The 23541-nt window shown below is 36.9% G+C and overlaps 1 protein-coding gene across 2 annotated transcripts in view; it reads left to right on the top strand.

Annotated features, from left to right (window-relative positions):
• CHSY3 (chondroitin sulfate synthase 3) overlaps positions 1 to 23541 on the top strand; it is a 280808-nt gene that overhangs the window by 203225 nt on the left and 54042 nt on the right. The gene's annotated exons all lie outside the window — the stretch shown is intronic.

The raw sequence follows: 23541 nt of genomic DNA, 5'->3' as shown, positions 1-23541 counted from the left end.
CTTTTTTCCTCCCATTTTTCCTCCATAAATACAGAGAACATAATCATCTTGTGAACAAATAATTATGTTTAATGTTTTAATGGTAGTATATTTATATAATTGTAATATTAGACCTGAAAAAGTCACTACAAAGCAAGGCATGAATGTCACAATTTCACAATGTCCATATAGTGTTTCTCCATCTTGTCAACATTTTCTAACGTTTTTACTTATGTTTTATGTCTCCAGATTACCATAGCTAGAACTTCCATTGTTTCCTACTTATAATCCTTGCTGAAGATGAATGCTGTGATCATTCTACTAGAGCTGGAATTTGATATTATACTGTCCTCTTTAAATGTATTTATTAAACAAATGATTCAGTCATTCTCTTTGTTTCTGAAGTATCTTCTACTTCCACAAGATCTTCTGTCCAAATCTGTTAACATTTTACTAATTTAGGGCCCAATTATTCACTTCTCACTTGGGTTATTGTAGCGTTGACTTCTTGTCTGTGAATTTCAGACAACCAAAAACACAATGCATGTAATGATGAATGCTAACTGATGTGGTCTGAGCTCAGCCAGATTACATACTGACACTTATGACAGAGCTTTCCTCGGGAATGGCAGTGTTCTGTATTCTTCTTCCAGACTATCAGCCTAGGGGAGCGGAGCCCACAGTAGCCCACCATCCCTGGAGTCTGACTGAGCTCACGTCGACCTCCTTCTATGATGGCTCAAAGACTCCTCTCCTGGTCTTCTTCAGTTCTTTCACCTCACTGATCATGCAAGAGATTCTCCTTTCTTGTCATTTTAATCCTCATTTCATTCTCCATCCCAAAGTGACCAACCTAAGTGCATTATTGCCCCCTTCTTCTCCAGAATCCCTCTGGTAATTTCTTCACTTGCCTCCCAGAATTATTTCTGAAAATCCTTTCTGGGAAGTTTTAAGATACTTGACCCAAATAGCAACATTTCCATTTCCAGCAGTAAAAAGAGGAGAGTTCTACTCCCACAGTCTTGGGCAATCATACTAATTATCTTAGAAGAGTTCACAAAAAAATGTGGCAAGGAGAGAGTGCTAATTGTAATGTTCACTCTTTGACACAATTAAGCTATAAATAGCATCTTTTGGATCAGAGTAAGCACAGTGCTTTTAAATATGTTATCAGAATAAGTTTGTTATTTTTTATATCCAATATTCAATTATTCTTGCATTCTTTTACTATGGACTATACAAGAATTCAGATGAATCAACCATTAGGAAGATTTGTGGGCAGTATTAATGCTGTAACTTTAATAGTCTGAGCAAGAAGCTTAATTTGCACTCACTTTTCTTTATTCCTGATATAATAGTTACTGCAGTTGACTGTGATGAATTATTCCACCTTTGTGGGTGCCAAGTGGAGTGATTCCTGATTCATTAGTCCATTGCTCCTGAAATGGAGAGTTCACTACTTGTATGGATCTTGTGAGCTTCCACAGAGCCCATCTGTGTGCCACTCACAGGAATGCAGACCTGAAGGCAGTATCAGCAAGCGAAGGTCAGATGATAAATTGTGGCTCTCGAAGCCAAACTTATTCAGAATTTGTCCTTCTGAAAGTTCAGTCAGCAGTATACTAAGAGACTTGACAGATTCTCCTAAAGTGAAAAATTGCCTTTCAGCTCTAGCTTTGTCTTTTTTTTTTTTTTTGAGTAAATAAGTTATTGCAATAGAAACAGAATTTTTGATTAAGTGTTTAATTATTGCCACTTGTATAGAAAATGTGGCGTCATTTCAAGGGGGACCTGGGCTGCTTTTGGGGGAGAGAGTTGAGACTAGAATGCAGAGCATCCTAATTCTTGCAATGTGTCCTTTCAGTACCTACCAATCTCTTGTTACCCAGGTGAAGTTGGATGGGAGCATGCCATGGAGAGCACAGAGACTCACTACAGTGGTGTGATGAGGAGCAATGAGATACCTGTATTTGGACCAGCAGGGTCTGGGAGCCCTAGGGGTGGTGCTGGAGCACAAGGAATTGGTGGGTGTGGGAAAGTGATGGTCTTGAATTGCCACAAGGATGCAGAGGAGCCCAAAAGATGTATCAGATGATTTCTACACTACGGAACCATGGGATCTTGGAACACTGTTGATAGAAGAAATGCTAGAACTGGAGATTCCAGACCATTTAGTTTATAGCCAGTGAAAATGAAGCCCAAAGAAGTTCCATTGAGATCTCGTGGTCAGGTAGTGGCAGAGCTAAGAATAAAAACCAGTCTTCTGATTCCCAGTCGATGCCTTTCTCTCTGAGCTCTTTGCAACTTCATTAGAGACATTCTATCAATAGTTGTACCATGTCTACTTTCTGGGTAGCTGTTTTTGTTTCCCTGGTTTTTGTTCATAAATAAGATTGGAGCATAATAAACAAAATATTTTATTTTTCCTTCATACTTTCTGTGTGACTACAGAAGTTTGCAAACTTTAAGCTTCACCACCAAAAGTTTCTTTAAAACTACAGATGTCCAGCTACTTATCCAGTATCAAAGACATCATACATCTGTTAAATACTGATGCTTCCAGATCATTTTTCTTAATGCTCAGAATAACACTGCTGCATTTCCATGAAATTCTCAGCATTAATGGTATGCTTTGGATGTTTATCCCCTCCAAATCTCATGTTGAAATGTGATTCTCAGTGTTGGAGGTAGGGCCTGGTGGGAGGGGATTGGACCATGGAGGCAGATTCCGTGAATGGCTTAGCACCATCCCTTTAGTGATTAGTGAGTTAGCACTCTCAGTTCCTGTGAGATCTGGATGTTTAAAAGAACATGCCACTCCCCCTGCCCCTCTTGCTCCCTCTTTTGTCACGTGACATGCCTGCTCCCTCTTCGCTTTCTGCAAGTACTGGTAACCTTACTGAGACCCTCACTAAGAGCAGCTGCCAGCACCACACATCCTGTACAGCATGTAGAACTGTGAGCCGATTAAACAGCTTTTCCTTATAAATTACCCAGCCTCATGTATTTCATTACAGGGATGTAGGAATGGCCTAACAGAATTAGTAACTAATATTTTAGCTTTGTTTTCAATATTTGTAAGTCAGGGCATTTATAATGTTTTAAATGCAGATAAACTTAATAAAAGAATCAGAATTTACCCAGTTGTTTTTATCAAAGCAGCATGTTATTCTAAGTAAGCAACTGCACATCTACAATTACTACATTGTACTATTGATATACACAGACACATATACACATAGGCATATATAATGTATATATGTGTATATATATACAGACACATATATATGTGTGTACGTAGTGTGTGTGTGGGTGTGTGTGGGTGTATATATGTGTGTGTGTGTATATATATATAAAAAATGGTGATTCTTACTAACCTTAGGCTATTTATCTGTATATGCAGAGAATGAACTGGAACATCTGCTGTCGAGTGTGATACTTTTCAGTAGTATTTTTGCAAATTATCATCGATTTCCTTTCTCCACATGTAACCTTAAAATGAAGAATTTTGTCTTTTCTTTTAATAGAGGTGAAATTTTCTTCCTGAAATTACCCTCTGTAAAGCACTTTATTAAAGTGATTCTATACCTAAGTTTCCATGAAATAGGAATGCTGGGTGCTTTTGTATTCCAGGTGTGTCATTAAGCGAGGCTACAGTAATGATAATTCTGCCAAATTTTCCTCCTCCTTTCACATACAGATAGGAGGAAGGAACATGATAATTAAAAGCCCAATGCTGACTTTACACACATCAAATCATTTAATATCCTTATGATGAGGAGGGAGCATATAATTTTTTCAAATTGGGACCTTTTTAGAATGAAAGGGAACACTGTTAATGACTTAGAGGCAAAAGGTATAAACAAAGACTATCCTGGGAACTTGAGGAAATGTGGTCATTCTACCTTGACCCCTAGAGGAGGGTATCAGACTCTCTCATGTACAGGTAGGGGAACTGAGGTGTAGAGAGGATATGTAGCAGGCCCGAGGTTGTATTTAGAAAGTAGACATCCAGAACTCCAACTCAGGATTGAGTGACTTCAAAGCAGATGCTCCTTCCTCTAGGCTATCTTTCTATGCAGTTCAGCATTTCCCAGACTGTTTCTACAAACATGACATTTTGTAGCCATGATTGCAGTAGTAAGAAAGGTGCATGCTTGAGGAAGATAGAGATGTGCTAAACATCCTAACTGTTTCTGTGTATGCTGGATTCATTATGCGCATATTTAGTGTGCTAAACAGCTTTGAGGGGGCTCGGGTCCCAGGGAGGAGCTCCCCATGGCCGTTTTTTCCCTCTCCCACTAGGAGCCGCACCTGGTCTGTATTCCAGGCTTCTCCTTGACATATTCAACCTGAGACTCTCAACTGAAGGGATTATCTTCCCTTCGCAGAGGTTCTTTGCTTATATTCCTGACTCAGCATTCATGTCATTTCCTAAATTAGAAAAACTCCAGGATCGATAACTAATTTTTGAGTAATGATTACAAAACTAAAGGAAAGACAGGCTTTCCTCCTAACTTGATAGAATATTTTATTCCTTTTGTTTTCTTTTCTACTTATCATCACTCCTCTTAATATCGTTAGACTCAAAGGGAAATTTCAATCAACAGAAAGGCCAATTAAAATGGAAAGCATGTTCTTATACCCATGAAAAAATAAAAGGTAGCCTATCTATTTAAAATTCATTTCATTTGCTAAAAATGTTAAAGGAGTAACATGACATTGTGTCTGCTTCTTTTTTCTTTTGTTCTTTTTAATTCCACATTCACTTGCTATCCTCAGATTACTATACACATTTAAATTTCAATTTAAAAAGCATAAATTAAACTATCAAACCCATCCATATAACCTGAAAGAACATAAATATAAAATTTAAAAATCTACGAAAAAATAAAGTGTAAACTTTCACTTCTCCTCTCCTTACCCCACCTGCCTATTTATAGGGAGAGTCTCCCAGCCTTGCTGCTTGGGGCCCGCCATCTCCTCCAGAGCCTCATTATTTCTTGCCTACATAGGTTCCTTCAAACATTCCTGTCATTTTTTTTTCTTATATTACTACCAGGGTCATATTCCTGAAAATTAAACCAGATAAAAGCACAACTTGGACTGTTCCTGTAGTGTTCTCTGTAGCCTGTAAGATAACACTCAGGCTTTCCAGAATAATATACTATCTGCTCCTTAGGGAAAACAATCAATCTCTCAAAAAGAGAGAACGAGAGCGAGCAAGCAAGGGAGAGAGAGAGAAGGAGTGAGGGAGGGAGAAAACATGACTATTTCAGGGACACACCATAAAAGCTGGTGGTTGCACAGAGCAACCAAATGTTAGAATCTGGCCTGCACACTGCTTTCCATATCCCTGAGTCTAGGCATGTGGGATGGACTGCCTTGAAGAAGAGACTGCTTTTTCTAATTTGTACGAAAACTCCTCCACTTGCCAGTGCATGTGCCCACAGGGCTTCCTCCATCTGGAGATCAGCATCTTTTCAATGTGTGCCCTACTGTTCTGTTTGGGCTGGCTGTGGCCCTGGCTGTTTCCTGTGATAGACTTTGTAAATCTCAAGGGTGGCGCTATGTCTTTACAGTGATTCCCCAACTTTAATGTGCATATGAGTCAGCTGGGGGAGTCTTGTTAAAATGTGGGTTCTGATTCAATGATTCTGGGTACTGATGCTGCTGATCCATACTTTGAATACCCAGGTTCTAAAACCTAATCGTGTTCTTAGCATGTAATAGGGGCTGCATGAATAAATGCTGACTGGATGGGTAAATGGAAGCATGAGAAGGAAGGATAAGCTGTATTTCATACATACTAGAGACCTAGAAATCCATTTTTCTAATTTATTTAGACAAATGATGCCAAGTAAAGGTAAAATGATGAAGAGTCGTGAATTGTATTTTTCCATAGGTAAACATTTTTGAAATTCAGGGCCAGACTATAAATCTATTAAAGGAGCTTCCTGCATTTCTCCTGGAGCTTCCTTGTAGCTCTAATAATAAAGCATAACCTCCACAGTAGCACAGAAACACAGATACTTGGGTCACATCACTTATTAAATAACTACTCTATAATATTTGTATACTCTGAGATTTATGTAATTTTAGGGGAATTTAGGGCAGCAGTATTGTTTAGTAGACTTGAAACCATTCATTTCAATATTTTCCCTTAAAAAACAAAAACAAAAAGTGTATACTTTGTCGTTGGTGATAGAAAAACAATGAGGGCAAGCACATGATTGCTTTGTTGAGCCATGTATGTCTCCAAATTGCTTATCTTTTTTCAGAAATAGGAAAGTGAGGCTGCTAAGGAGGATGAGGCTGGGCATAATAGAACCTGTAACGGGCTGACTGCCAGAGACTGGCCCTCCTGATTCATGGCTGGGTGATCCTGGACATGTCCGTCTGGGCTCAGCACCCTCAGCTGCACAGTTCACAAATCCAGATGCTGGATTTATTGAGTGCTTACTTTGTGTAAAGGCCCCACCCGAGGAAATATGAGTGAGTACACTGAATTAGGTGACCCCATGCTCCATTTGTTAGTCTGTAAGTCAGTAATATCTGTGACTTGCCAGAATATACATGAATACATGAATTATTAAGTAAACAATTATTATAATAGCTAACAAATACATCCATACATACATGTAGAAAATCAGTCTGTGATAACAGCAGGTTTAGACATTCTTCAGTTTGTTCCTATATTTGTTGTTTTCCTCTCTTTATATAATTATTAGAGTAAATTTCTTCTTAGTTGAATCAGACGTTTTTTCAGACTTTAAGAAAATATTTGGACAAAATAAGGGATTAATCTAATCTAAGCTAAACTGTTGATTTGAGTGGCTCTTCTTAATGATGAGTATTATTTCACACTTAGGCTTTCTTTTGATGCCTTTCTGGAAAGGAAAATAAAAGAAAAATAAGTATACATTTTTGTCCTCTAACAGTCTGTAGCAAGTAGCAGAAAGGCAGCACTCAGCTTTCTAACAACACCATCTTGAAGAAAGTGTTTGCATCACTTTTGAAAGGGAGGTGCTCAGACAGTCCCCTAGTCAAGGATACACAACAGCCAGTAGTTTTGTGCTGTTAGGATAAGGGTAGTGTTGCTTATGGCATTTCCAAAATGGAAAAGGTTTTTGTTTTTTCCAGGTAAACATAAATATTTTGGTTTGCCTAAATATTTAATAATTTAAAAAGAAAATCTTATTGTGAGCCAGAAATAAGCTTGTTAAAACATAAGGGTGTTTTTCTTCGTGTCATTTATAAATGTTCTTTCATAACAACACATATTGGAAGCTATGTATAATGTGAGAAAATGGTTAAAATAGGGAGTCCATTTCTGGGTTCTGTTTGCTCTCACTTCAGTTGTCCAGAGAGATGATGTTAATTGACCATATGGCAAAGTTTTAGTGATACTAGGTATTTCTCATCTTTACATTCTATATTCTTGAAACAAATATTTTGGAATTCATCCTATTGGCCATTTCTTGAATTAGTAGGTATGACCCCTGCCTCCATAAGGTGTGAGAGAAAAAAAAACACAAGTTAAACAGAGCTGTTAATTTAAAACATTTCCATCGGATATTGATAAAATAAGAGATTAATTTTATATAGTTTCCACTACATAAAAAATAAAACTATAGTAATTTGGAAACATTTCTATTGAGCCCCAAATAGGGAGACTGTTTCAGAAAGAGAGTGTGTTTTAAATTCACCATTTTCAATCTAATGAATATGCTGATTGTTCAAATAAGCCTGTTAGAACGGCAGTCCCAAACCTTTTTGGAACCAGGGTCCAGTTTTATAGAAGACAGTTTTTCCATGGACCGATAGGGAGATGGTTTCAGGATGAAACTATTCCACCTCAGGCATTCGATTCTCATAAGTAGCACACAACCTAGATCCCTCACATGCACAGTTCACAACAGGATTCCTTCTCCTATGAGAATCTGATGCCACTGCTGCTCTGACAGGAGGCAGAGCTCAGACTGTGATGCTCACCTACTGCTCACCTCCTGCTGTGCGACCAGGTTCCTAACACACCTTCCAGTCTGTTGCCTGGGGTTTGAGGACTCCTGTGTTAGACCACATCAACTTCTGCTCTTACTCTGTTTCTTTTGTGCATTTGTGCATGCACACACGCAGAGACACAATCAGTGCCCTAAAATAAAAAAGAAAAGAGAGAGAGACAGAGACAGTGATGACAAAATATAAAGAAGTAAACCGTTCTAAGAGCATTGGAGGAAAAAGCATAAAATTCACTAATATAGGATTAAGAAAAGTTAAATGATAAAATAGAAAACAGAATTTTTTTGATAGCTCTTAAGTGATAGCAACAGGATGTGAGCCGTGGTCGCAGGACAATGTTTAAGGGCCAAAATATCTCCACATTCTCTAAGCCCACCTTGTCCTGTGAGCTTCAACTTGCATTTCCTGCCTTCCTACTGTAATCTCTGCCCCTGAATCCTCTTCATCTATTCTTCTGAGAATGAACCAACAGTAGTTATTTTCATAATCCTGTCTGTAAAATAGGGCAAACTATTTTTGCATCTTGCAAATTTATCTGTGCTTCGGTACAAATACCAAAAACATACAGAGCAAACTTTTATTTATTTATTTATTTATTTATTTATTTTGAGATAGAGTCTCACTCTGTTGCCCAGGCTGGAGTGCAGTGGCGTGATCTCAGATCACTGCAACCTCCACCTACTCAGTTCAAGTGATTCTCTCTCCTGTTTCAGCATCCCGAGTAGCTGAGATTACAGGCACCTGCCACCACACCTGGCTAATTTTTTGTATTTTTATTAGAGATGGTGTTTGGCCATGTTGCCCAAGGCTGGTTTCAAACTCCCCAGCTCGGGCAATCCACCTGCCTTGGCCTCCCAAAGTGATGGAATTAGAGGCATGAGCCACTACGCCTGGCACATAAGTGAACTTTTATTCCTTAACCGTGGCACATGTATTCCTATGTAAAATTGCATGTTTTGCACATGTACCCCAGAACTTAAAGTATAATAATAAAAAATAGAGTAAAAAAAATGCAGCTCTTCAAATTTGGCTCCAAGTGTGATTTCTCTCTCCTTATTCTTAAGGCACCTCTCATATTTTGCTCTCAATGGCAGTAAAAATTCTAGCAGAGAAAATACTTGTTAAAAACTAAATGTATCGGTCGGGTATGGCGGCTCATGCCTGTAATCCCAAGCCTTTGAGAGGCCAAGGGGTGAGAATTGCTTAAGCTCGGGAGTCCTCGAACTCCTGCAGAGATTACAGAAGGAAGACAGAAAATGCAAGTTGAAGCTCACAGGACAAGGTAAGCTTAGAGAATGTGGAGCTATTTTGGCCCTTAAGACACTGTCCCGCAACCATGGCTCACATCCTGTTGTTTTCACTTAAGATCGGAAGATTGAGTCCTCATCTCTCCAAAAATTAAACACATCAGCTCAGCATGGTGGTATACACCTGTAGTCCCAGCCACTCAGGAGACTGAGGTGGGAGAATTGCTTGAATTCAAGAAATTGAGACTGCAGTGAGCTGTGATCATGCCATTGCACTCCAGCCTGGGGAACAGAGTGAGATCCTGTCTCAGATAGATAGATAGATAGATAGATAGATAGATAGATAGATAGATAGATAGATAGATAGATGGATTTAATATTAGTTATGCTGCAGTTATCTTTTTTTTTCAGTTCATCACTAGAGAGCAAGAGTAAGGGTTGGAAATGAAATGTTGAGCTATACATGATAAAATTTCAGTATAGAGATAATGATGAACTCCAAGCTAATACCTAATTAACATAAGAATAACAGAGTCAAAATTTATTCTCTTGATCCCTTTTCTGAATCCAAATCTATACATGACTGTGATGGTCACTTGGAAACAGGTTTGTCTACCTGTAAATCTGTTGACTTGATGGTGGCAAAACCAAAAGGAAAAAAGGTAAGAGATCCTAGAAAGCTGCTCTCATAAGAATGGCTACTAAGATTTCCTTGGATAACAATCCTGAATTTTGTATTTTATGACTCCATCTCTGATGATTGTGCAAACTGGTCCCAGGAATGCCTTCCTTCCCACTCCATAATAAAATGGGCACAGTTCATTAGAACTTTTAAACCAATTGTAGCTGCCCAGCTCTCAATTGAGTGTCCCCTTTACATACTTGTTTGACATACCTGGTGTTGGTCATTGTAATAATGCCTAGGATTTGGTTTTTGCAGTGCCTTTTTCTATACTTTTTAAACTGCTCCTTGATGAATGCTATTCTCATTACAATCGCATTTTGAAGTTGCATGAGTACCTATTTCATGTCTGCCCCTGGGAGAGTTTTCTTATCAATATGAAGTTCCTAACACATTGTGGGTACTTGATAAGTATGTGTGTATTCATTTCCTGCTGAATGGGCTCTGATGGGCTTAATAACCTTACCTAGGGAAAAAAGACCAATGATTATTGGTTACATAGGCTGAGTTTAAAAAAAAAAAGGTAGGTCTTAGGCTGTAACATTAGATAATCTTAGTATTCTGCTTCCAAATCTTTATGCAATATGATGGGCTTGTGTTTATAGTCATTAAGTTAACCAACTCTGAATAAGTAAAGACATAATTATACTCATGGTATTAGGTGGAACTTCTTGGCAAGAATAGTGTCCATTTGTCTTTTTTTTTGCATTGATAAGATTGGCTTGTAATTTTGTTATGGTAGAGAGAGCAAGAATGAGAAGAAGCAAAGTGACCTTGCTCTGTCTATAAATTGAAAAATGCATGTTGATCTTATAATTTTATGTTTTTCTCTAGTAGACTAAAACTTGAATGGTCGAATCATTCTCATTTCATTTTTGGGGATTTCCTGTCACATAATTTAGTGGTAGCATGACTATATAATATCATATAAACCAAGACACTTTAAGAATAAAAGAGGCACCTCTATAATTATCCAAGAATGAAAAGCATAAACCCAGACTGTGGGGTCACATTGTCATTGTTGTTCTTTCCTTCGGTTCCTAGTCCATTAGTGAGCCACCTCTGTCTGACTCTGAACAGATGCAGGCAAGGGCCTTTCTGAGTTTCTCATGCTCGTGGCCTGTGTGGCTATGCTAATGCTTTCTGGCTTTGCACCAACTGTAACATCTTTCAGAAACATGAAAGGTATTGACATCTCCTGGAAAAGGCTGTATCTATTTTCCTCTGATACACATGTGGACACTATTGGGAATCTAATCTGAATCAAGCAGCAGCTTTATTTTCCAAGTGTGTATTGTCGATATACTGTAATGGACAAAAATGCTGTAACATGAATTAGTGTAGATCATGCCACATTTTTCTCTTCAGCCAATCATCACAGACTTAGCCTTTCTTTCTCAATCTCAATCTGTGAGTAATTATATCAATAATATTTCCAAATTAAGTCCCTATTTCATGCCATGCTCTGTGCCAGACACTTCCCCTACATTATTTCTAATCACTAAAACAACCTACAAGTGAAGAAGCATATCCTCATGTAAAATCTGAAGAAAAAGAAGAGGAAAGAGGCTAAGACACTGGCCTAGTTAGTGAATGTAGATTCTGGGTTGCATCCTGGGTCTGTCTGACTCTAAGCCCATGTTATTCCTACTAAACCCTCATTTCTCTTTAATTTGTAATACCATAAACATTCTAGAACATATCTTGTTCTCAGTTATGATCTGATAGCAGTCATTTGCTGTAAATATATGGATAAAAGCACTTTGTTTTATTTTATTTTCATGTCACTTAGACCGTTGTTAAGTCATAAATTAGGAAAACTAAACAGTCACGAAAGTAGTAAGAACTCAAACCTAGGTCAATGAGAAATTCCTGATGTTGAAATTGCTATCATACCATCAGCTTCTTAAGGATTAACACCTGTTTCTGGTGCTTTTTCTCCATGAAGATGAATTAACAAGGTTTTGTTCTAATCTAAAGAATATTATTTTTAGAGTGTGGGATGCTTTATTATGATTATGCACTATTAGAGTTCTCAATTCTATAAATATATGCTTTAAAATATAGGAGCAAGGTACAATTTCAGCACCTTATCAACCAAGTAAGAAGTATGTACCTAAATAATTACTGCTTCACTGACAATTTGCAACTTTAATTTATTCACAAAGTTTGAAGGAAACATATCCCATCTTTATATTTATGGATATTTTAATACAAAAAGTAGTGTTTTGTGCTTGTTCCAAGAAAATCTCTTCATTTCTGACAATGAACACATACTGAGGAATGAAAATAGCAAAATCTCATAGAGAAAAACAAATTATATCTCCTTCAAATATTCTCTCAAGAGATGAACAAGATTAAAAAATATTTTTAGTAGCCAAGATGTGGAAGAAGAAAATGTGGGGGGTGTGTGTGTGTGCACATCTACATATATACACATGTCATGATGTGTGTGTGTGTATGTGTAAATAATGGAATACTATACAGCCTTAAAAAATAAGGAAGTCCTGCCATTTATGCTAACATGAATGGACTTGGAGGACATTACAGTAAGTGAAATAAGCCAGACACAAAAAAACAAATACCTAGTGATCCCACTTATATGTAGAATCTAAGTTAAATCATATAGGAGCAAGTAGAATGGTAATTACCAGAGGCTGAGGGGAGAGGAAAATGGGGAGATGCTGGTCAAACAACATAAACTTTATTATGCAAGATAAGTGGAGATCCTTTATGCAGCATAGTACCTATAGCTAATAATACTATGTTGCATACCTAAAATTGCTGAGAGAGTAGATCTTATAAGAGTAGTATTCTTAACACACACAAAAAAAATAATAAAAGAGATGGTAGGAAATTTGGGGAGGTCATACATATGTCTGTGGCCTTGTATAAGTCTGTGATGGTGGGGATGGTTTCACAGGTGTATAACTATTCCCAAACTCATGGAATTGTATGCGTTAAATATAGACAGTTATTTACGTGTCAATAATGCCTTTATAAAGTGGTTAAAATATTTCCGTAATGAACTTTATTTCTCGTCAAAGTAAGATCATGGGCATGTGTATGTTGACAAAAATGGGAGGCGTTTCTTTTTTCCTGTTTTTTCAACAGGTCTGTGTAGAGAATGCTCAATATTATGGCTATTGTAGTTAACCAATACGGTAGGAAATGTGCCCAGGAAAACACTTACCTGCTCAATTCTAGTGATGCACATAGAAACTAGGGTGGACACAGAAAGCCCTGTGTGCCAAATTTCCTCAAGATAATCAGCACCAATTTTGTGGATGGTGTACAAGTCTTTGTTGTATTATTCTCGATTACTTAGTATGCCCAAAAATATAACATTAATACAAGATAGCATCATCAATTTAGCTTAGATGGGAGGTCCCATTTCCATCTAATGAGCAACATTTGGCCAACCCAAAATGTGGATTGCTCTAAAAGGATTGGTTTCACAAGGATCTCGGTTCATGGTGTGCACTATTGTGTGCCAAAAGTTGTCTACTCATGGTGTGCCATGGTGGTAATATTATGTGCCAAAATCTCTACTCATGATATGCCACTAGTTCCACATATGTAAGGTGCAAACTTTTAGGTGAGCAACTGGATCACTTGGCTTTGTTGGAAATACTTCCTGTTTACATATCACACATTAATTTATAACACAATACCTTCATTATTCTGTTTAGCTCTCTAAGTAGCATGACAGGTAATTTTTCCCTTAAGTGATTATACATGTGCTATTTATAAAACTAATAAAAAATTTAGGCCTTCATCCTACTTTAGAGACACAATAATATGAATACACATAGCAATTTAGAAAATGAATATTAAATAATTTTAAATTTTGTCATAAAAACATTGTAATGGAAAGAATTGTAATGGACCATCTGTCAGAAGCTCTAATTATGGAGCTCGCACTGCCACTTACTAGTTGTGTGTTCTTGGAGGAAGCCACAGACTCAAAGCCTCATTCTCCTTATCAGTAAAAGATGGCTGAAACCACATTGCCTGACTAACCCTAAGGACCCAATGAAAGAAAGCACGTGAAAGTCCTCTAAAAGCCATCAAGCACTGTACACATGTAAACTAGTATTCATAAAATGTAACATTTGACATACTTTTCCTCTGAATCTGAAGTAAAATGAAATTGGCCTTTGATAGGAAAATATCATTACAATTATTTAAAAAAACTAAATTTCACAAATTTTTATGCCAAGAAAATTTGATAGGGAACTAGAAACAGATGAATGTAGTTATCTTAAATCTAGTCTAGCTTTTATAAACTGTTTATTCTATTAGGATGTCAGAGTTTATAGACAAACGGCCAAATATATATTTTTAATTTGCATGATTTAATTTCTAACGGTACGACTGTCAGTAAATATCCCCTTAAGTTATCTTTCTCTGTCTCCTATTTTTCTTCCCTGATGTCAGATGTACACATAATTAAGTTAAGGGTTTTTTTTTTTATATAGTTTACGCATTTCTGACTTCTCAACTCTTCTGAACCATCCTCTCCTAGAATTTCTTGCCATGTAATCATTTTGAAATCCATATGCCTAAACCTATGGTGTATCTGGAAATCTGATCTCAGGTTCCTTCCCTAGCTTTCACATCTCTGAGATGCTACAGACATTTTATCTTCAGGTTCTTATTACTTCACTAACCCATTCCTTTTTATCTGCCAGAATTAGGTTTGCAGGAGCCCTTCCTCCAGGCACTTCTCCTTCTTGGGAGTCTAAAACTTCTCCTCGTCTTTGACCAAGACTTACAGAAGATGCCCCAACTGTTGATGTTCACTGTCAGCATTACTTCCTGCACTCCACTTGGCCATAGACATCAGTCTCTTCTCTAGATGGCCTGAGCTGTTGTAGCTGGTTCTGCAGTCATTATAATTCTGTTCCTTTTTCTCTTTGTCCTTCCTTTCATGTTCCACACTTCCTTTACTCCCTCAGGTTCACAAATCTCCACAGAGGTGTTCATCTTCTTTTAATAAGTACTTCTGTGAACAACTTATAGCAGAAATTGTTTCTAAGAAATGATGCATTCCCTGTATCATGTTTCCTGCTTTCCCTATATCAGTCTCACAGACAGGTTCTGTTTTCATGATTCTATCTGGGTATGATTCTCCATACCGTCAGGATTCTCTGATCCATTACTAAGGGTGTTTCTCGGAGCTTGCTTTTCATCTCTATTCCTTTTTATCTCCACACGTCTTCTATGGAATATCATTTACTCTCACCACTTGTATAGCCCAGTGCTCACTCATCATCTACCCACATATTCCCAGAAAGGACTGAACTAATACAATTAATATTACATTCTAGAATATCTGCCCAGTTTTGTTTCTTCAGAGCCTTCTCCACCTTAGGAAATCATTGAATGGGTCAGTTGGATACTACAGTGTGTTCTTGGATTCTTCCCTTTCTCTCACTTTCTGCACTCAATTTCCCCTAAAGCATCTAAAAGGCTAAAAAGCCTTTTCTGTCTAGACACCACTGTTGCCTCTTACTTGGGCCTTCTGCAGTAGCCTCCTGACTCTCTCTGCTGTTCCCACTCAACTTTCCATATAGAAGGAATAGAGCTCTTCTAAAATTGTAAATCAAATCATGCCACTTCTCTGCTGAAAACCTTGAAATGCCTTACTTTTTCACTTAAACTTGGCATTATTACCAAGCCCAAAGTTAATAATCAATATTTACATGTATTTATTTAATCCTACCATCCTACATGGTAAATACTACTAATATAGTCTTTGAATAGACAAGGAAACTGAGACACAGAAAACACAGAAAACCTGTCCAAGTTAATCCAGGAAATAACTACTGAATCCAAGATTAAAACCTGGGTAGTTGTTCTCAGAGCCTGTATGGTAAACTATCACACGTTGCAGTTCAAAGACCCAATAGAGTTGGTCATTGCCAACCCACCCGTTCAACCTCATGATATCCACCAGAATATAAGCTTCATAATAATAAGGATGTTGTCTACTTATTTCACTACTGTGTCCCCAGAGCCTGGAACAACGTGTGTATGTGAGAAGCAAACTCTCTTCTTATTGTGGACTGCACATACTGGTCCCAGAGAACCCAGAGAACACTTCTAAATCATATCATAGGGAGTGTCTCCTTATCTTTAAGGTCTTACCTAAACAGTGATTCCCTACTCTCAGTGCCCCACTCCACCCGAAGACTCTCACTGGCCATCTTATTTAAAGTAAACCCTATGTGACTGTTCTTATAGCATTATTCAATTAATTTCCTTCATACCGTTTAGCCCATTTTGAACTTACTGTTAACTAATATACTCTTTTCCCTTTTGACTTACACCAGAATGTAAGCTCCATAGAGGCACAGACACGTTTACTCTTGTAAACCCAGAGTCTCTCATAGCAGGCATTTAAGAAATACTTGAGTGAATCGGCTTTCCATTTTCAACTTTAAGCTCTCTTCAAGATCAGAGATAATCTCTGAAAAAGCATGGTTATTCCTGGTGCATTCATAAATTCAATAAATACTAAGTGATTTATCATGAAACTAAAACTACCATAGGAACTGGAGGTGCCATAGGAACTGGAGATGCCAAACTGAGCAAGTTAAATGTGATCCTGGAATTCAGAGAGCATACAGTCTAGAACAAGAAGAAATAATAAGTATAACAAAAACCACAACAAGAAATGATTGCAATGTAATATGATGGGCTAAGTTATATAGAATCACACATTATTCTTGGTATCTTAAGCCACAGTGACAAAATCTCAGTTGATATAAGTAGTTAGACCTTCTGTTTTCCAAGAGTATCCTCTCTCTGTTTTAGCAACTGAATCTGATTAGGGTAGCAAGAATGACTTGATTGATACAGATAGCTCAGTAGTTCTCAATAGAGGGCAATTTTGTCTCCCACCCAGGAGATACTTAGCAATGTCTAGAGACATTTATGATTGTCATAATTGGGGGACACAAAGTCAGTAGAAGCCAGAAATGCTGCCAAACATCTTGCAATGACCAGGATGTTTCTCTTCATACACACACAACAAATAATTTTCCTCCCCAAATGTCAGTAGTACCAATGTTGAGAAACCCTGAAGTACCCTAATACTGGCCTCACAATCAGACTTCTATGATCTTTCACCAAAGACATCATAAAAGCAATAGTTAATATTTTCTAAGCCTCTTCAGTAGGCATAATTCATTCAGAAAGTATTTATTTATTATACTATTCTACTATAGGAGCATAAGAAATGTCACGCCTCATTGGAAATCTGTGTAATATGGTTGGGCATGCTGGAGAGATGTGTCCTGAGATGTTTATGTAAAAGGTTGTATAGTAATTTACCAATTTACCAAAAGTCTCCATCATAGACATGAAAAGGACTCAGAGTCTCGGCACCATGAGAAGGGCAAGAGGCAGAAAATTTTAATGATATTGCTTCCATTACATTCTCAATCATCTGTGAGACAATTGTGTGGATTACTTGTAATGCATTTTTTTCTTCTTCTAGTTAGACTTGGAATTGGTCCTTTGGTGTGCATAGATACACATGACTACCAGGTAGCCATATGGGATGCATAATTTATACTTTTAGCTTTCATAATCTTGAAATTAATGGATAATTATGATCTTTTTCATATCCCTAGAAGTTGGTTTTCAAAAGAGGTTAAGCATCAAGATAAGTTTACAAGGTAAGGCCTGGCATCGTGGCTCATACCTGTAATCCCAGCACTTTGGGAGGCTGAGGCAGGTGGATCACTTGAGATCAGGAGTTCAAGACAAGCCTGGCCAAATTGGTGAAACCCCATTTCTACTAAATATACAAAAATCTGGGTGTGATGCCGTGCATCTGTAATCCCAGCTACTTGGGAGACTGAGGCATGAGAATTGCTTGAACCCAGGAGGCAGAGGTTGCAGTGAGCCGAGATCATGCCACTGCACTCCAGCCTGCTGCGAGACTCCATCTATAAAAAAAAAAAAAGAAAGAAAGAAAAAAAATTTTTTACAAGGTAAGAAAAGGTAAGAAAATAGTGAAAGAAGTCTCTTAGAATAAATGGGCTGTCATCCTAAGAGAGAGAGCAGCAAAGAAAACTGGTTTATGTTTGCTCCCAAACATACATTCCTTTTATTATGATACCCACTTTCCTCATGTTGCTTAGCCCTAAGTTTTGATTTTCAGTTATTTCATAAAAACTATACCAGATTATTCTAACAACCTTTATTAAGTATTGTTACTATAATATTAGTTGTATTTTATTGACTTGACTTAACGTATTATTTACATTTTTCCACTAATGTTTTAAGCAACCTGGTGAGATATGTTTGCCTTGTTATTTAACGGGACAGTGAAGCTTACAGAAGTGATGTTGCTTTCTCAGGGTCACAGAGTTTGTAAACGGCAGATTTGGATTCAAACCTAGGTTTGTCTGATTCTACACGCAGTCCATGCTTCTAATCTTCAAGTTATTGCTACACTAGTATGCGTGGTGATTTTTTTGCAAATGGTTGAACAATCTAATTGGTTTTATTTTTGGTTTCCATTTGAAAAGTCATACATTTTAAAACTTTAGAAGAGGAGCCTTAGAAATCAAAATATATTATACAAGTTAGATATTTTGGTAGCACACAAAAAAAGTTTAGGATCATTTTTTTGACAATGGCAGGTAATAATCCAAAACATGTAGCATTATTCTGAATCCTGTTGATATTCACCAATTGTAATATCTTATCATGATCTTATATAGCATTCCATATCCATATGTTGAAGACATTTACTCTCCTGAGCAGGGACTTTATCTCTTGAGAGGAGAGACTTAGTTTGGTTTAAATATGCTATTGCTAAAAACCATTGATCATCCTGAAATTGCTAATTACTGTTGTTACTACTACACTGATTATTTCAGATTTTGAGATTGAAGGTTTCAATTTTTTAATGTAGTTTTGTTTTTTGTTTGCATCATGTTTCTACACACAAAGTGTTTAGATGGCAAAGAAAACTGAAGCATAGAATTTTAAAAAATAAAGTCAATAGTTAAATTGCACCATCATCTCTGGTTTTATTTACTTACACTCTCTCATGTTTTACTTCCCACCCCCCAAATTTATGCTTCATGTGGCTAAAATTGACAAGCTACGAAAAGGTAAACAACAAGAAGTATATTTTTCTCCAATATCAGAATCTTAAAGCTCATTCCCCAGTCACCCATTTGTGAATCTTATCTTTCCAGAAATATTATTCAAATATAGGTACACAAGGTATTCAAAGTACATGGGTACCTTGTGTACCTATGGTGTATATATAGATATACTAGTATTGATACAAATATACACACACATATATACATATCTATATTTTTATACCTACTTATACCTACAGTTGTATACGTGTGGTCCCTTATTTATGGCTGTAAATGAAGGTATATTACATATATATGTGTGTATACATATATGTATACACACAACCATATACGCATGTCTGTGTATATGTATTATATGTATAAGTTTAATAAGTGTGCATACACACACACACTGTGCTGTACTTTAGTTTTCTTTCACTCAGTCACATCTCTTTAAACTTACTGCACGCTAACAAATAGAGATTTACCTCATTTATTTTAAGGACTGCAAAATGGAATCACTGAAAAGATATTGAGGTTTATCCTTAGAAAATTAGACTTGGGAAGCATTTTCACCATTGTAAAAATAAAATTTTAATTCCTTTCTCTTATATTTTCATTTGTTTAGTTTAAAGCCACACCAGTCATGTTCCTTTATGACTTCTCACAGTCTCAAACTCCACTTCATTTGTTGTTTGTTATCATCATTTTTCTGTACCTCTCCATATCACAATGAATGGGTTTCCCTGCTTGTCAAAACTGTCACTGAAATAATGTTGAGAAAGCTTTCAGGCTTTACCAGTCATGTTGAACTCATGACTCATTTCTCTGGAAATAACTCAGTGTGTCTCAATGAGGACCATGTATTGATTATATATTTCCTAAGAAAGGTAAAAGAGGTAGAGGATTGTTTTGCTACCCTCACTAATCTTCAGTCTCAAAAGAAATAAGTAAAATCCATTATTATTTTGCTTATATAATTGTTTAGAGACTGTATATAACCAATAAACCAAAATTAAAAATATTAATTTTCCTTTTGTTTTTCCAGATATTTATTGAAGGCCCTTCATTTCCTAGGCATTATGCCATGTGTTTTAAATTCGCTAAGAAAAGTCCCAGACCCTTGCATTCACTAAAGCTGTTAAAGGAAACAAGCAAAGTGTTTAAGACAAATGTTGAATATTTAAGGTGTACATTGGATACAGTGGAAATCCAGAAGAGGTTATCTACCATAGCTAAATAGGAGTCAGAGTGAGAAAAGCTTCACCAAGGAGGTAATACTTGATTTTAATTTTAATACAGGAAGGTATTAAGCCAGCTAGAGAAGTGGAGTGGTTGCCAGAGGTAGAGAAGTGGGAAAAGGTCCAGGCAGAAGGAATAAGTCACTCCAAGACAAAAATCAGCATAATGTATTTGGGAAACTGTAAGTAGTTTGGTAAAACTGGGATGTACTGCGCATGGATGGTTGCAAAGGAACCCAAGGGACAGTCATGAAGGCTGATACCAAGTAGCTTTGCGTAACTGAAATTTTGAGGCAGGGAGTGATATAAGTGGATTTTAACTCTGGTAGCTGTATGGCAGATGGAGTTGAGAAAGAAGAGAGTGGACCCATTTCAAAAGCTACTGAAACAGTCCAGGCATGAGCTGATGAGATACAGACCTAAGCACTGGCAGGAATAATGGAAAGAAAATAATGGTTTAAGATTTCTCTAGAAATTAAAAAGACAGGACTTTATTCACTCCTGAGTCATTCAACAAGAAGGTAATCATATTAAGCAGAGATTTTAATTACCAGTAGATTTGAATCAGAATCTCATTCTTTGTAACAGTTGAGCCACAAAATTTTTCACAATTCTGTCCTGAAAGAAATTAAATATTGTTTTGATTTTTTAATTTTTGTGTTATTTTATCCACCAGGAATATTGGTGGGTAAAATAAAAAGATTTATTTAAAATATAAAGCATATAATACCTGTTCTTGAACTCCCCACCCATCCCACGAACCAGATCATCATCAATAAGTGAGTCTGTTTACTTCTTCCCTATTTTAATCTCAGGTTCTCAAAGCTCAATAAGATTTAAAAGGCCTCATGTGCCTTCAAAATTGTTAGGGGTTTCTTGTCTCCACTGGCTCCAAACAATATCAAATGTTCAAAACTGTTTCCTACCTTTGTTCTTTCTGTATTTTCCCTTACATATAAATCTCTAGTCTTCAGAGAGAACTTAGAAAAAAAATCACTCCTCTCAATATATTGTCTCCTACTATTTAAAAACGAGACATTTATGGATGAAAGAAAATTAGATTCCCTAGATGTTTTGTAGGTTCTGTTTGCACATCTCCGGGAATGGAGATCTTGTATCCTGTCATTTTCCATGCTATTTAATACACCCAAAATACATCTTCCTACAACTCTTTTCCCTTATCAGTCCTGTGGAACTACACAGAAAATGTTCATTTCTTTTCTGACAGCTCATCAGGTATGTGAAGATTATTATGACCCTCTAAGTTTTCTCTTTTCTAACTAAATATGTGAGTATTTTCAGTATATCTTCTTGGTTTTAAATCATTTTGCCATCCTGATCCTTTTTCCCTGAAGCACTATGTTATATATATTGGTTAAAAGCTTAAATGACAATGGGCATAATACAAATGTGTGAGTTTACCTGAGGATATATCAGAAATGTTGCACATTAAACATCTGAGAATGTCTTCTCTTTCATTAAAGATATACTCTCATTTATTTATTAACATGTCTCTAGGTCAACTGTTTGTTTTCCTACTTTTATTAGAGTCAACAGTAAAAGGATATATTAACTTAAATCTTAGATATAAAATTTAAATATTTTTCTCTTAAATATTCCGTGTGAAAAAAGCAACAGTACAAACATGATGATCAAGATCCTGAAAATCTGGCTACAGTGTGAGAAGGAAGATAGTTGTTTACAGTAGCAACTGTAACATCTGGGGAGAGTTTATACCCAATCTTAAGAGTCAAGAATGTTGCCGTATGGCAATGTGGACCCAACATTGTTAAAACTTCTATCTCCAAGCCAGCTGGAAGTCTGTTTTTGGTTTTTGCTTTTTGGTTTGTTTTTTTTTTTTTTTTTGGTTTTTTGATGTGAAATTTTTTGATTTGTAAATTTGGTAGCCAATTGAAAGAAGGAAGGAAAAGAGGAGAGAGAGAGAGAGAGGAAAAAGAGAACTCTGTGTGTTAATATTGTGCTAGCCAAAAAATACAAATGCAAAATACAAAAAAAAATAATAATAATTCAAACAAAATTTCTGTAGGGCAGACATAGCAATTTTGTAACTCTTGCTTACCAATCCCTGCTACAGATGTTGTTTAAGAATAGAAGCTCCTTGGGCAGAAGCGTAGAGCAAAAGAGGCACAGCCGGGCTAAGGAGGCCATTCGAGGGCTGAGCCAGCCACCAGGAACCAGGACAATATCTAGCCAACCAAGGACACATCTCCTCAGGCATCTAAGGGCAGGCTGTGACCAGAGGTAGGCGTAGGCTGTCAGCAAGGTAGGTCATACAGGGTAGGCGGGCTTTATCCAAAATGCCGGTGGAGCAAGCCTGGAAGGACCACAGGGCCACATGGTTCTGGTGATGGGCGTGGCTTAGATGTAGGGAACTCAGAGGCCAGCCAGCTAGTGGGAAATGTGAAACTGAAGCCAGTTAAATGGCAGGGGGTGGACTACAGGCAAGAAGGTTAGATAGAAAGCTGACACTAGAAGAATGGCAGAGAGCCAAGACTGCTGAATTTTTATCCTAGAATGCATTTCATTCTTTATGCCCAGAAACAGTATTGGCTCAAGAGCTAAAATGAGGCTGGGAATTGGCAAGGATGATATAAAGATAATAGAGGCCACATAGAGAATAAACCCTTAATCTGATTTAGCAATCAGCAAAATATTGCTAAAGTCGTGATAAATTATGAGATAAGAATATATTAACTGAAGAGCTCATACTGTTCCAGTAGGTTGGACCCAAATCCCTTTTGTTAAAGTAGAGCAATGATGAGACTATTAAAAATAATACAGTCATGTGTCCCTTAAGTGAATGCATCATTCTGAGAATATGTTCTGAGAAATGCATTTTTGGTGAATTCATCATTGTGTGGTTATCATAGAGTGTATTTATGCAAATATAGATGGTATAACCTACTACACACATAGGCTATATTGTATAGCCTATTGCTCCTAGGGCTATACACCTGTATAGCAAATTACTGTACTGAATACTATAGGCAACTGTAAGGCAAAGGAAAGTATCTAAACGTAGAAAAGTTAATTTGTTGCACTACAACATTACAACAATTATATCACTAGGCAATAAAAATGTTTCAGCTCCATGATAATTTTACGAGACCACTGACCATATATGCAGTCCATCACTGATTGAAACATCATCTAAAACATCAGTTCAGCCAAGGGTAGAAATTGGCCCAAGGAGGTCCATTGAGCAAGACACATTGGAATGAACCTTGAAGACAGAA

This window comes from Mandrillus leucophaeus, unplaced genomic scaffold (genome assembly GCF_000951045.1).
Source record: "Mandrillus leucophaeus isolate KB7577 unplaced genomic scaffold, Mleu.le_1.0 Scaffold221, whole genome shotgun sequence".
Lineage (NCBI taxonomy): Eukaryota > Metazoa > Chordata > Mammalia > Primates > Cercopithecidae > Mandrillus > Mandrillus leucophaeus.
The sequence above is the reverse complement of the archived record's forward strand: the minus strand, read 5'-3'. Positions and strand labels throughout refer to the sequence as shown.